Below are 15,019 nucleotides of genomic sequence, written 5' to 3' on the forward strand. Positions count from 1 at the left end.
CAACCTCCACCCCAGCACGGACCCCCCCCCCCAACCTCCACCCCGGCACGGACCCCCTCCCCAACCTCCACCCCGGCACGGACCCCCTCCCCAACCTCCACCCCAGCACGGACCCCCCCCCCAACCTCCACCCCGGCACGGACCCCCTCCCCAACCTCCACCCCAGCACGGACCCCCCCCCCCAACCTCCACCCCGACACGGACCCCCTCCCCAACCTCCACCCCGGCACGGACCCCCTCCCCAACCCCCAACCTCCACCCCAGCACGGACCCCCTCCCCAACCTCCACCCCGGCACGGACCCCCTCCCCAACCTCCACCCCAGCACGGACCCCCTCCCCAACCTCCACCCCAGCACGGACCCCCCCCCAACCTCCACCCCGGCACGGACCCCCTCCACAACCCCCAACCTCCACCCCGGCACGGACCCCCTCCCGGCACTCCCCCGGAGCCCAGCCTACTCTAACCACCCCCCCCCCCCCCCCCCCCCCCCCGCCGCACACACACACAAGCCGAGACACACCTCTCCTCACGCAATCAGTCTGCGGCCACACCATTTCCTGCCCAGAGCCAACCCCCCAGGCCGTCACTCACCTCCTCGCTGGTCGGCGTGAGCCTGGAGCACCGGGTCACGCCGATGAAAAGGAGGTTTGATTCACATCGACGTGAACGGTCATCACGTCGACGGGACTTCGGCCCATCCGGAAGGGAGAATATCGGCAGGCCGAAAATCGGCTGCCTTGCGCAGACCCGTGACATTCTCCGCGGCAGCGGCGCCATTAACGCCCCGCCGACTTTTCTCCCTTCGGAGACTTCGGCGGGGGCGGGGGCGGGATTCACGGCGGCCAACGGCCATTCTCCGACCCGGCGGGGGGTCGGAGAATGACGCCCCTGATGTTTAAACATAGGGCAGCACGGTAGCGTAGTGCGTTGCTGCCTCACAGCGCCAGGGACCTGGTTTCAATTCTGAAGATGTTAGGTGGATTGGCCAGGCTAAATTGCCCCTTAGTGCCAGGGATGTGCAGGTTAGGTGGGGTTATGGGGATAGGGCGGAGGAGTGGGCCTGGGTAGGGTGCTCTTTCAGAGGGTTGGTGCACACTCGATAGGCCGAACGGCCTCCTTCTGCACTGTGGGAATTCCATGGTTCTGTGGTTCTACACAAGCGTCAGTGGTGGGCAACTTGCGGCCCAGAGGCCAACATGTGGTCTGAGTGCGGTCCACGTGCAGTGTTCCCACATGCCGCTGATTTCCATCCGTGTAGCTTTTTTCCCCAACGTTATGACTGAAGTGACTTGCGCGTAAAGCAGACGTGATTGCCACAACATTGACTGTGAGAGCCGTGCCTTCCCTCTGCGTTCATTTCTGAGTTTTACTAGTTTTTCCTTTTCAGGTGTGATAACCCAGAGACCTACGGAATTGGAGCAACCAATCTCCCCGTGAATTTTGCCAAATACAAGGAGCCCTAAATCATTCATGATTAAGTTCCATATAAAGTCAGCCAGATACGGTACCAACAGATCAGACCTGGCTGAATACTAGTGTGTTGTAATAAACCAAGCTTTCTTTAATATACTCCAGGCTTTTTCAAAGTGGGGGTCGCGAGCTGTTAAAAGGGTCGTGGCACACCCTGAAATTAACATAGGTATCCTAACTACTGGGTAAGATCAGTATGGCAAACAGAAAAAGTTCCACGAAAATGGATTTTGTGAGGGGAGGTACGGGAGAATGCATGGCCCAGGAGTGAGAAGTAGAGTGGACAGGCAGGTTGACAGACAACCCAACAGCAAGCCAGAGGTTAGCTGTAATTTAGAACCATCACGTGGGCAAGACTGAAGCCGAGTGACGGGCCATCAGGTCGTCACCAATCAATTGGACTCTTCACTGAATTGAAAGCTTTCAATCAACTAAACTTAAATTGAGTAGCTTTTCAAGTTCACCCACAGCAAAACTCACTGAAATTTGACTTATGTGTTGAAAGATTTAAACTGTACAATAGGGACCAGATTAAACCTAGCACAGAACAATCACACTCGGACTCTTTCACAACAGCTTTCCAAGGGCCGGTGCAGACTCGATGGGCCAAATGGCCTCCTTCTGCACTGTAAATTCTATGAAAGCTACGAAGGAAAATCCTCAGAATTTTATGGAAACTCGCTTCCTTTGTCCGCACCCACCCGCCCCCAAAAAATGCATCAATCATCATAAATTCAAACAATATTGATATCAATCCCTAAAGCAGCTTTTCCGAGTTTAAACCCTTATGCCTTTGTCTTTCTCTCACAGTTTAATTTACAATAATGTTCTGGATTCATCTTCCCCAGTCATTTATTAGCATACTGCATCTTCTCCTGCAAGATTATCTTTAAGGTTAAGAGCTATTAACCCTACATTTCTGCAGTCTTTCCTCTGTTAGTCGTGGCTCAGTGAGTAACCCTCTTGTCTCTAGATCAGATGGTTGTGGGTTCACCTCCACATCTAGGCCAACACCCCACCCCAGTGGAGTAGAGCAGGGGCGCTGCCCTGCAGGAAATGCCATTTTCCAGTTACCATGTGACATGGAGGCCCTGCCTCTCATGTGGATGTAAAAGATTTCATGGGACTACATTGAATAAGAGCAGGGAGTTATCCCTGATGTCCTAACATTTATCCCTCAAACAAGATCACAAAAAACAGAGGGCGCGATTCTCCACTCCCACGCCGGTTGGGAGAATCGCCTGGGCCGCCAAAATTTCCGGGGACGCCGGTCCGACGCCCTCCCGCGATTCTCCCAAGCGGCGGGAACGGCCCGGTCGAGTTTCGCGGGCCACAGGCCAGAGAATAGCCGGAGACACCCAAAATGGCGATTCTCCGGCACCCCCGCTATTCTGAGGTCCGGACGGGCCGAGCGGCCAGGCCAAAACGGCGGGTTCCCCCCGGCGCCGTCCGCACCTGGTCGCTGCAATCGTGGGCGGTGCGTGAACGCTGGGGGGGCGGCCTGTGGGGGGGGGCGAGGGAGGATCCTGCACCTGGCTTCACCTGGAATGTGGGGTGGCCCGCTATCGGTGCCCACCGATCGTCGGGCCGTCCTCTCTGAAGGAGGGCCTCCTTTCTTCCGCGGCCCCGCAAGATCCGTCCCCCATCTTCTTGCGGGGCGGATTTAGAGAGGACGGCAACCACGCATGCGCGGGTTGGCGCCGGCCAACCCGCGCATGCGCGGATGACGCCCGTTCTGCGGCACCGGCCGCATCATCTATGCGGCGCCGCTTTTACGCGAGCGACAAGGCCTGCCGCGTGTAGATGACGCGGCCCCGATCCTGGCCCATTGTCAGGGCCTGAATCGGTCGGGACCGGGGCCGTTCCGCGCCGTCGTGAACCTCGACGGCGTTCACTACGGCGCGGCCACTTCGGCATGGGAGTGGAGAATCCCGCCCTGACTATCTGGTCTTTTTCACATTGCTGTATGAGGGATCTTACTGTGCATAAATTGGCATTACAGCAGTGGCTGTACTTCATACTTCATTGGTTTGTACTCATGTACTTGTGAAGGTGCTCGAAAAATGTAAATCTTGTTTCTTTTCCATAATTCAAATGTTGACATCAACCTCGTGACTCGCTGCACTTTGAATATATCTCTACTTTCATAGTCATCTAGTTTTACAACACAGAAAGAGGCCCATCATGTCTGTCCCAGCCATCAAGTGGGTCCCGAAGATCAGCCAGTTGGCAAAAGTGGGTCGCGGGAAAAAAGTTTGAAACACACTGATCTACTCGGTCCGGACTCATTTGTGGTCTACAACAAAATCAGGGAACCAGCAGAAGCTTTGGGGTAATTGTGTCTATTTCTGCCTGTGCTACTTTTAAATACATGAAGCCCATCTACTGCAGATAAGCGTTTCCCACCATTGCAGAAAGGTGCTGTCAGTAATTTGCACCTGACTCAACATCCTGAGGAGCAGGTGAGGCGCCTCTCCCCAAAGATGCCCATCTCCTTTCCAGGGCTCTTGTCAGGCCGCCCCTTTTGCCTGCAACAAAGATGGCGGAGGTTTTATATACACACGCACACGCTCAAGTCCTCACAGCCCGCGCTGCCAGGATGTTCTTTCTCCGACGACGTACCCGATCTTGCCTGTCAAAAATATGGAGGAGGATGCCCGCTCAGGACACGGCAGGCTGCGTGGCCAGCATGTTCTTTCAGCGACCGCGCAGGCGTGTTCTTCAAAGCCCTCCCCCTTCTCCCGCCCAGCCCTGGCGCGCGGGGACCGTTTAATTTGAAAGGGCCGAGCAACCGTCAGCAGCGTGAGCGCGCGCGCGCGGGCGGCGCTCCGTGAGTGAGTTAGAGATAGCTCAAGAGCCGAAGAGGTAATCTCTCAGCTTGGCTGAGACAGGGAGGGCTGGCGAAGAGAGATTGTTTAAAGAATTATGAATATATAGGTGTATTTTTAAGCACACTCGGGATGGAAAAAGGGGAAAAGCTCTGGTTTAGAAAAGGATTCTGGCAGTTGCCCCTCGGCAGTCTGTGGTGTGTGGGTCGGTGCCAGGTGGACAGGCAGCCGGTTTGGCACCTGAGTTGCTCAAGAGAAAGAGATTTTTGTCGAAGTTTCGACAAAAAAACTTTTTTTCAGCCATACACAACTCATTGTCCGGGTCACTGTCCGTGTGGAGTTTGCACATTCTCCCTGTGTCTGCGTAGGTTTTACCCCTACAACCCAAAGATATGTAGGGTTAGCCAAGCTAAATTGCCCCTTAATTGGGAAAAAAATAATTGGGTACTCTAAATTTATTTTTTTTAAAGAAAAAAATCTGCAAATATCCCCACTGATCACTTTACCTGACGAGGCACTTGCTTGCAATTAGTTCTGATCAATGACCATTGGCCTGAAGCCTTTTCTCTCCACGGTTGCTGCCAGACCTGCTGACTATTTTCCGACATACCACTCGGCGCCTCCAGCCTGCTCCCGCCATTCAATAAGGTCGTGGCTGCTCTGATTGTAACCTCAAATCACATTCCTGCTACACCCGGTAATCTTTCACCAACCCGCCATTTATCCAGCTCTGCCTTAAAAATATTCAAAGACTCTGCTGCCATCGCCTTTTGAGGAGGAGCGTTTCAAAGACTCCCTCCAGCGGATACAAGCCGAGCCTGTCCAACCTGCATAAAACTACCCCTCCCCACCCTTATCCAGATATTCTCACAAGCTTCTGAACTGCTTCCAACACATTTACATCCTTAAGGAGACTAACACCGAACACAGTATTCCAGATGTGGTCTCCCCAGTGCCCTGTATAACAGAAGCACGTCCTCTCCACTTTTGTGTTTAACTCCCCTCACAATAGACAAGAACATTCTAATTGCTTTCCTAATTCCTTGCTGTACCTGCGTACTAACCTTTGGTGATTCCGCACTAGGATACCCAGATCGCTCTGCGTCTCAGAGCCCTGTAATGTTTGGCCGTAATGTGCTGCTTTAATTCTTCTGTTTTAATGGGACAATTTCACATTTTCTCACATTATACTCTCATGAGGAATTAGAGGTCGTTTTAAGTAATCTACATTAGTATGTATAAGAAATAGGGTATATTTTATAATTCTGTATTTTCCCACTCAATAATAATCGTTATTATTGTCACAAGCAGGCTTACATTAACACTGCAATGAAGTTACTGTGAAAATTCCCTAGTTGCCACACTCCGTCGCCTGTTCGGGTACACAGAGGGAGAATTCAGAATGTCCAATTCATCAAACAGCACGTCGTTGGGGACTTGTGGGAGGAAACCGGAGCACCCGGAGGAAACCCACGCAGACACGGGGCAAACGTGCAAACTCCACGCATAGTGTCCCAAGCAGGAATCGAACCCGGGGCCCTGGCGCTGTGAAGCAACAGTGCTAACCACTGTGCTATCGTGCCGATTAACCTATTTGTAGCCTCCTTATGTCCTCTTCACAACCTACTTTTCTACCCAACTTTGCACCATCACCAAATTTAGCAAGCACACCATCAGTCCCTTCTAACAAATCATCTATATAAATTGTAAAAAGTTGAGGCCCCAGCACTGACATCTGTGGCAGACCACTCATTACATCTTGCCAACCAGAAAATGACCCATTTGTGGCTACTCTGTTTCCTGTTAGCTAAATATCTATGCCAATATTACCCCGACACCATGAGCTTTTATTTTCCAAATTAACATTTGATGTGGCACCTTATCAAATGCTTTTTGGAAATGTAAGTATATCCAGGTTCATCGAGGTTCTCCATTATCCACAGCACATGTTATTTTATTATAATAATCTTGAATGTCACAAGTAGGCTTACATTAACACTGCAATGAAATTACTGTGAAAAGCCATTTCGTCAACAAACTCTAATAAATTGATTAAATATGTTTTCTGGGCATTGGGACCGGTTCTGAGGGAGGTACAAACCGGATGGGTTACAAGCGGACAGGACCAGGACATATGTCCTATTGGGGGGAGGAGGGGTGTGTACTTGTCAGACCGGTTGGGGAAGGTTTAAAATAATATGGCAGGGCAATGCAAACCTATGTAAGGGTTCAGAGCAGGGGGAATCAACAAGAGAAAAAGACAGCGAGGAAAATAAGAAAAGTGATATGCAGAGAAATCAAGGGCCAGAATCAAAGTCCAAAGTCAAGAGTCTAAGGATATGCAGGTTAGGTGCATTGGCCATGCTACATTTCCCCCTAGTGTCCAATGATTAATAATAATAGCCTATTGTCACAAGTAGTCTTCAATGAAGTTACTGTGAAAAGCCCCTAGTCGCCACATTCCGGTCTTGTTCTGCATTACAAGCCAGCTGTTTAGCCCACTGGGCTAAACCAGCCCCTTGATGGTGGAGTTACGGGGATATGGTGGAGGCGTAGGCTTAAGTAGGGTGCTCTTTCAAGGGCTGGTGTAGACTTGATGTGCGAATGAGATTTATTCAGATTTCCAGAAGGCTTTTGACAAGGTGCCGCATAGGAGTTAAGAGCCCATGGTGTTAAGTGTAAGTTCCTGGCATGGATAGAGGATTGGCTGACTGGCAAAAGGCAGGGGGTGGGGATAAAGGGGTCTTTTTCAGGATGACAGCCGGTGACTAGTGGTGTGCCTCAGGGGTCTGTACTGGGATCACAACTTTTCACAATATACATTAATGATCTGGAAAAAGGAACTGAAAGCACTGTTGCTACGTTTGCAGATGATACAAAGATCTGTAGAGGGATAGATAGTATTGAGGAAGCAGGCGGGCCCTTTGGATTTCGGCGGCAGAGGTGCGCAGGGGCCCTCTGGGAGGTGAGTAGTGAGTTTAAAAGCTCTTACCTTTACAGGAGCAGCCCTTTGGATTTCGGCGGCAGCGGTGCGCAGGGGCCTTCTGGGAGGTGAGTAGTGAGTTTAAAAGCTCTTACCTTTACAGGAGCAGCCCTTTGGATTTCGGCGGCAGCGGTGCGCAGGGGCCCTCTGGGAGGTGAGTAGTGAGTTTAAAAGCTCTTACCTTTACAGGAGCAGCCCTTTGGATTTCGGCGGCAGCGGTGCGCAGGGGCCCTCTGGGAGGTGAGTACTTACTTTAAAAAGCCTTGCCTTTACAGGAGCAGCCCTTTGGATTTCGGTGGCAGCGGTGCGCAGGGGCCTTCTGGGAGGTGAGTAGTGTATTTAAAAGCCTTACCTTTACAGGAGCAGCCCTTTGGATTTCGGCGGCAGCGGTGCGCAGGGGCCTTCTGGGAGGTGAGTACTTACTTTAAAAAGCCTTGCCTTTACAGGAGCAGCCCTTTGGATTTCGGCGGCAGCGGTGCGCAGGGGCCTTCTTGGAGGTGAGTAGTGTATTTAAAAGCCTTGCCTGGTCCCGTGTCTGTTCTTCTTTTCTGTTTTATTTGTTTTTATATAAGGCGGGAACCGGAAGTTCAACCCGCGGACCTCTGGCAAGTCGTCCCCCCCCCCACCAACCAATAAATTCTGGTGGAGAGGAAACCCGAGACACTACACGTGTAGTGTCTCCCACCCGCCCTCCTCCTCTAACCTAATAATAAGACCCATTGGTGTAAGGTAAGTGCCATATTATATTATTATTATATTATTAGCATTGTGCAGGTCAAGGTTCGGAGGTGGAGGAGCAGTCTCTGTCAGCGAGAGAACCTGAGAACATCTAAGACACTCAGAAGGTAAGAAGGTAAGTAAGTTATTTTTACTTTTATACCTTTTTTCAAATTGTGTGTGTCGGGGGGAAACTAAAGTGACATCACAGAAAAGCTGTGGCCAGAGTGGCTGGTTGGGATTCTAACCTAAATTTTAAAAAAAATTGAGTATTTGGGAACTAATTAAAAATAATAACTTAATTATAATTTAGAGGATATCTAAACCAGAGATCGGAGAGTATTATAGTTAGCTATCGCATTTCTATTAGGAATCTAGTGCTAGGAAACAGATAGTTGACAGTAACTTTGAAATTAAAAAAAAAAGTATTAAAAAAAAAAGACAAATTTTAATTAATTGACGCAATGTCAGTTAGAGGGGTGCTGTGCTCTGACTGTGAGATGTGGCAGGTCCGGGAGGCTTCCAGCACCCAAAGGGTGTAGTGTTAATGAAATCAGTCCATAAGAGGGTCATTTAGGAGTCTGGTGACAGTGGGGAAGAAGCTGTTTTTGAGTCTGTTCGTGCGTGTTCTCAGACTTCTGTATCTCCTGCCCGATGGAAGAAGTTGGGAAAGTGAGTAAGCCGGGTGGGAGGGATTTTTGATTATACTGCCCGCTTTCCCCAGGCAGCGGGAGGTGTAGATGGAGTCAATGGATGGGAGGCAGGTTCGTGTGATGGACTGGGCGGTGTCCACGACTCTCTGAAGTTTCTTGTGGTCCTGGGCCGAGCAGTTGCCATACCAGGCTGTGATGCAGCCTGATAGGATGCTTTCTATGGTGCATCTGTAAAAGTTGGTAAGAGTCAATGTGGACATGCCGAATTTCCTTAGTTTCCTGAGGAAGTATAGGCGCTGTTATGCTTGGTGGTAGCGTCGACGTGGGTGGACCAGGACAGATTTTTGGAGATGTGCACCCCTAGGAATTTGAAACTGCTAACCATCTCCACCTCGGCCCCGTTGATGCTGACAGGGGTGTGTACAGTACTTTGCTTCCTGAAGTCAATTACCAGCTCTTTAGTTTTGCTGGCATTGAGGGAGAGATTTTTGCCATGCAGTCCTGTGTACAGGGAGTAGAGTAGGGGGCTAAATACGCAGCCTTGCGGGGCGCCGGTGTTGAGGACTATTGTGGAGGAGGTGTTGTTGTTCATTCTTACTGATTGTGGTCTGTTGGTCAGAAAATCGAGGATCCAGTTGCAGAGTGGGGAGCCAAGTCCTAGGTTTTGGAGCTTTGATATGAGCTTGGCTGGGATTATGGTGTTGAAGGCGGAGCTGTAGTCAATAAATAGGAGTCTAATGTAGGAGTCCTTGTTTTCGAGATGCTCTAGGGATGAGTGTAGGGCCAGGGAAATGGTGTCTGATGTGGACCGGTTGCAGCGGTATGCGAATTGCAGTGGATCAAGGGAGTATGGAGGTGATGCGCTTCATGATCAACCTCTCGAAGCACTTCATTACGACTGAAGTCAGGGCCACCGGACGGTAGTCATTGAGGCACGTTGCCTGGTTCTTCTTTGGTACCGGTATGATGATGGTCTTCTTGAAGCAGGTGGGGACCTCGGAGTGGAGTAGGGACAGGTTAAAGATGTCCGTGAATACCTCTGTCAGCTGGTCCGCGCAGGCTCTGAGTGCACGACCAGGGATCCCGTCTGGGCCCGTCGCCTTCCGAGGGTTCACTTTCAGGAAGGCCAATCTGACTTCGGAAGCTGTGATGGTGGGTATGGGTGAATTATGGGCTTACTAAATGGAATTATGGTTTACTAAATAATCATAAATCCTGTCTCACAGAATCCTTTCCAATATTTTGCTCACCACAGTCGTAAGACTGATGGGTCTGTAATTCCCAGGGATTTCCCTATTAACAAAGAACAAAGATGGGACAAAGAACGTTGTCAAACACAAGTTTCAGTGAGGAGCTGAAGGAAATTAGTATTAGTAAAGAAATGGTTTGGGGGAAATTAATAGCATTGAAGGTGGATTAATCTCCAGGGCCTGATCATCTTCATCCCAGAGTAATTAAGGAAGTGGCCCTAGAAATAGATCCATTGGTGGTGATTTTTCAAAATTCTTTGGATTCTGGAATGGTTTCTACAGATTGTAGAGTAACTAATATAACTCCGCTACTCAAAAAGGGAGGTAGAGAGAAAACGGAACTATCTACCATAAGCCTAACTTTGGTAGTAGGGAAGTTTCTCGAGTCCATTATCAAGGATTTGGAAAGTAGTGGTACAATCAGACAAAGTCAGCTACCCACCAATTTTTCTTTAATCAATTTAGGTGGTCCTCTTACCTCATGACCAAAAATTAGTTCAAAAGGACTAAATTTGGTTGACTCATTAGGTGCATCCCTAATTGCAAACATTACGAATGGAATTCCTTTATCCCAATCCTCTGGATAATCTTGACAATAAGCCCTCAACATTGTCTTTAATGTCTGATGCCACCTTTCTAACACTCCCTGCGATTCTGGATGGTACGCAGTTGATTTAAATTGTTTTATCCCTAAGCTGTCCATAACTTTGAATAACTTTTGAGGTAAAATTTGATCCTTGATCCGATTAAATTTCTGTGGGTAGTCCATATCTAGTAAAGAATTTAAGTAACTCCTCCACAATCTTTTTAGCTGTAATATTACGTACTGGAATGGCCTCTGGAAACCTAGTAGACACATTCATTATAGTCAAAAGATATTGTTTCCCACTTTTTGTTTTAGGAAGCGGTCCTACACAATCAATTAGGACCCTTGTAAAAGGTTCCTCAAATGCTGGAATGGGTATTAAGGGCGCTGGTTTTATCACTGCTTGAGGTTTCCCTATCACTTTACATGTGTGACATGATTGACAAAATTTAACTACATCTTTATGTAGTCCAGGCCAATAAAAATGTTTCTGGATTTTAGCTTGTGTTTTCCTTACCCCCAAATGACCTCCGACTGGTACCTCATGTGCCACTCGCAACACCTCCTTTCTATACCCTACCGGCAATACTACTTGATGAACTTCTGCATACTTTTCATCCGCCTGCATATGTACAGGTTTCCATTTTCTCATCAAGCCATCACTTTTATGGTAATAACACTCTGGTATACTCTCAGATTCCTCTTCTATATGCTTTCTGATATATCTGTTTTATTTCCACATCTTTCTTTTTTAAAAATATATTTTATTGAAAATTTTTTCCAGAGAACAATTTTTCCCCTCTTACAAAGCAAACGTAACAATAAAGACATTTTTAACAATACACAAATAACAAAACCCCATTATCTTTTGACATAAACTAAACTAAACCCCCCCCTCCCCCCTGGGTTGCTGCTGCTGGTCATCTGTCTTCCCTCTAATGTTCCCCTAGGTAGTCGAGAAATGGCTGCCACCGCCTGGTGAACCCTTGAGCCGACCCTCTCAGGACAAACTTTATCTGCTCCAATTTAATAAACCCCGCCATATCATTTACCCAAGCCTCCAGTCCGGGGGGTTTCGCCTCCTTCCACATGAGTAGGATCCTGCGCCGGGCTACTAGGGACGCAAAGGCCACAACGTCGGCCTCTTTCGCCTCCTGCACTCCCGGCTCATCTGCAACTCCAAATAGAGCTAACCCCCAGCCTGGTTTGACCCGGGCCTTCACCACTTTCGAAATCACTCCCGTCACTCCCTTCCAATACCCTTCCAGTGCCGGGCACGCCCAAAACATATGTGCGTGGTTTGCCGGGCTCCCGCCACACCTCCCACATCTGTCCTCCACTCCAAAGAACCTGCTCAATCTTGCTCCCGTTATGTGTGCTCTATGTAGCACCTTAAATTGAATCAGGCTAAGCCTGGCGCATGAGGAAGAGGAATTTACCCTGCTTAGGGCATCAGCCCACATACCCTCCTCTATCTCCTCCCCTAGTTCTTCTTCCCACTTTCCTTTTAGTTCGCCCACCGACTCCTCCCCCTCTTCCCTCATCTCTTGGTATATCTCTGACACCTTGCCCTCTCCGACCCACACCCCTGAAAGCACTCTGTCCTGAATCCCCTGTGTTGGGAGCAACGGAAATTCCCTCACCTGTTGTCTAGTAAACGCCCTCACCTGCATATATCTCAAGAAATTTCCCCGGGGCAACCTATACTTTTCCTCCAATGCTCCCAAGCTCGCTAAAGTCCCATCTATAAACAAATCTCCCACCCTCCTAATTCCCAACTGGTGCCAGCTCTGAAATCCTCCATCCATTCTTCCTGGGGCGAACCTATGGTTGTTCCTGATTGGGGACCCCACCAGGGCTCCCCGCACCCCTCTCTGTCGCCTCCACTGTCCCCAGATATTCAATGTTGCCGCCACCACCGGATTCGTGGTAAACTTTTTAGGTGAGAACGGTAGCGGCGCCGTCACCAGCGCCTCTAAACTCGTCCCTTTACAGGACTTTCTCTCCAGTCTTTTCCACGCCGCTCCCTCACCCTCCATCATCCATTTACGTATCATTGCCACATTGGTGGCCCAATAGTAATCGCCCAAGTTCGGTAGTGCCAATCCTCCTCTGTCCCTACTACGCTGAAGGAACCCCCTCCTTACTCTCGGAACTTTCCCTGCCCACACGAAGCTCGTTATGCTCCTGTCTTTTATTAAAAAAGGTCTTAGTGATTAGTATAGGGAGACATTGAAATACAAATAAGAACCTCGGGAGGACCATCATCTTGATTGCTTGCACCCTGCCCGCCAGCGACAGAGGCTGCATGTCCCACCTCTTGAAGTCCTCCTCCATTTGTTCTACCAGCCGTGTCAAATTAAGTCTGTGCAAGGTTCCCCAGCTCCTAGCGATCTGAATCCCCAGGTATCGGAATTTTCTTTCCACTTTCCTTAGAGGCAAGCCTTCTATCTCTCTACTCTGGTCCCCTGGATGTATCACAAATAATTCACTCTTCCCCATGTTTAGCCTATACCCCGAGAAATCCCCGAACCCCCTCAAAATTTGCATAACCGCTACCATCCCCCCCGCTGGGTCCGACACGTATAACAATAGGTCATCTGCGTATAACGAGACTCGGTGTTCTTCTCCCCCTCTAATCACCCCTCTCCATTTCCTGGAGTCTCTCAACGCCATGGCCAGAGGTTCAATTGCCAACGCTAACAACAATGGAGACAGCGGGCATCCCTGTCTTGTTCCCCTATATAGTCGGAAATACTCCGATCTTTGTCGACCTGTAACTACACTTGCCGTTGGAGCCCCATAAAGAAGTCTTAACCCAGCTAATAAACCCGTTCCCGAACCCAAACCTCCTTAACACTTCCCATAAATACTCCCACTCCACCCTATCAAATGCCTTCTCTGCATCCATTGCTGCCACTATCTCTGCCTCCCCCTCCACTGGGGGCATCATTATCACCCCTAATAGTCGTCGCACGTTAACATTCAGTTGTCTCCCTTTTACGAACCCTGTCTGGTCTTCGTGCACCACCCCCGGGACACAGTCCTCTATCCTCAATGCCAGTACCTTTGCTAACAATTTGGAAATAGGTCTATAGGACCCGCACTGCAACGGATCTTTATCCCTCTTCAAAATTAGCGATATCGTCGCCTCCGACATCGTCGGGGGTAGAGTCCCCCCTTCCCTGGCCTCATTGAACGTCCTCACCATCAACAGGGCCAACAAGTCCACATATTTTATGTAATATTCCACCGGGAACCCGTCTGGTCCCGGGGCCTTCCCTGCTTGCATGCTTCCCAGTCCCTTAATAACCTCGTCCACCCCAATTGGTGCCCCCAGGCCTACCACCTCCTGCTCCTCCACTTTTGGGAACCTCAATTGGTCCAGGAACTGCCGCATCCCCTCCTCTCCCTCTGGGGATTGAGACCTATACAGTCCCTCATAGAAGGTCTTGAACACCTCATTTATCTTTCCTGCCCTTCGCACCGTGTCTCCCCTTTCGTCTCTAATTCCTCCTATCTCCCTTGCTGCTGTCCTCTTTCGCAATTGATGAGCCAACAGGCGACTAGCCTTTTCCCCATATTCATACCTCCTCCCCTGTGCCTTCCTCCACAGTACCTCCGCCTTTCTGGTGGCCAGAAGGTCAAACTCCGTCTGGAGTCGTCTCCTCTCCCTGTACAGTTCCTCCTCCGGGGTCTCTGCAAATTCCCTATCCACCCTTAAAATCTCCCCCAGTAATCTTTCCCTTTCCTTGGCCTCTGTTTTCCTTTTGTGGGCCCCAATGGAGATCAGCTCTCCTCTGACCACCGCTTTTAGTGCTTCCCATACCACTCCCACAGGGACCTCGCCGTCGTCATTGACCTCCAGGTATCTCTCAACACACCCCCGCACTCTTGCACACACTCCCTCATCCGCCATCAATCCCACATCTAATCGCCAGAGTGTTCTCTGCTCCCTTTCCTCTCCTAATTCCAGGTCCACCCAATGTGGGGCATGGTCCGAGACCGCTATGGCTGAGTACTCAGCTTCTTCCACCCTAGAGATCAACGACCTTCCCAAAACAAAAAAATCTATCCGGGAGTACACTTGATGGACATGGGAGAAGAAGGAGAACCCCCTAGCCCTAGGTCTAAGAAATCGCCATGGATCCACTCCCCCCATTTGGTCCATAAACCCCTTAAGTACCTTGGCCGCTGCCGGCCTTCTTCCGGTCCTTGAGCTGGATCTATCTAGCCCCAGGTCCAGCACCGTATTAAAGTCCCCTCCTAAAATCAAGTTTCCTACCTCCAGGTCTGGTATACGCCCCAGCATCCGTCTCATAAATCCCGCATCGTCCCAGTTTGGGGCATACACATTAACCAACACGACCTCCATTCCCTCCAGCCTGCCACTCACCATTACATATCTACCTCCGCTATCTGCTACGATGTTCTTTGCTTCAAATGCTACCTGTTTCCCCACCAAAATGGCCACCCCTCTGTTCTTTGCGTCTAGTCCTGAGTGGAACACCTGTCCCACCCATCCTTTCC

General features: G+C 49.9%; 1 protein-coding gene across 2 annotated transcripts in view; it reads left to right on the top strand.

The window, feature by feature from the left end:
• Window positions 1-15,019, top strand: part of LOC140426104 (volume-regulated anion channel subunit LRRC8C-like) — a 152,884-nt gene that overhangs the window by 125,401 nt on the left and 12,464 nt on the right. The window contains exon 1 of one of the 2 annotated variants that reach the window (XM_072510465.1): window positions 4,134-4,337. The exons of the other annotated variant lie outside the window; for it this stretch is intronic. The gene's annotated coding sequence lies outside the window, so the exon portion shown is untranslated. Of the gene's footprint in view, window positions 1-4,133; window positions 4,338-15,019 lie in introns of those variants that run through there. 2 annotated transcript variants of the gene reach the window in all.

Source organism: Scyliorhinus torazame, chromosome 7 (assembly GCF_047496885.1).
Source record: "Scyliorhinus torazame isolate Kashiwa2021f chromosome 7, sScyTor2.1, whole genome shotgun sequence".
NCBI lineage: Eukaryota > Metazoa > Chordata > Chondrichthyes > Carcharhiniformes > Scyliorhinidae > Scyliorhinus > Scyliorhinus torazame.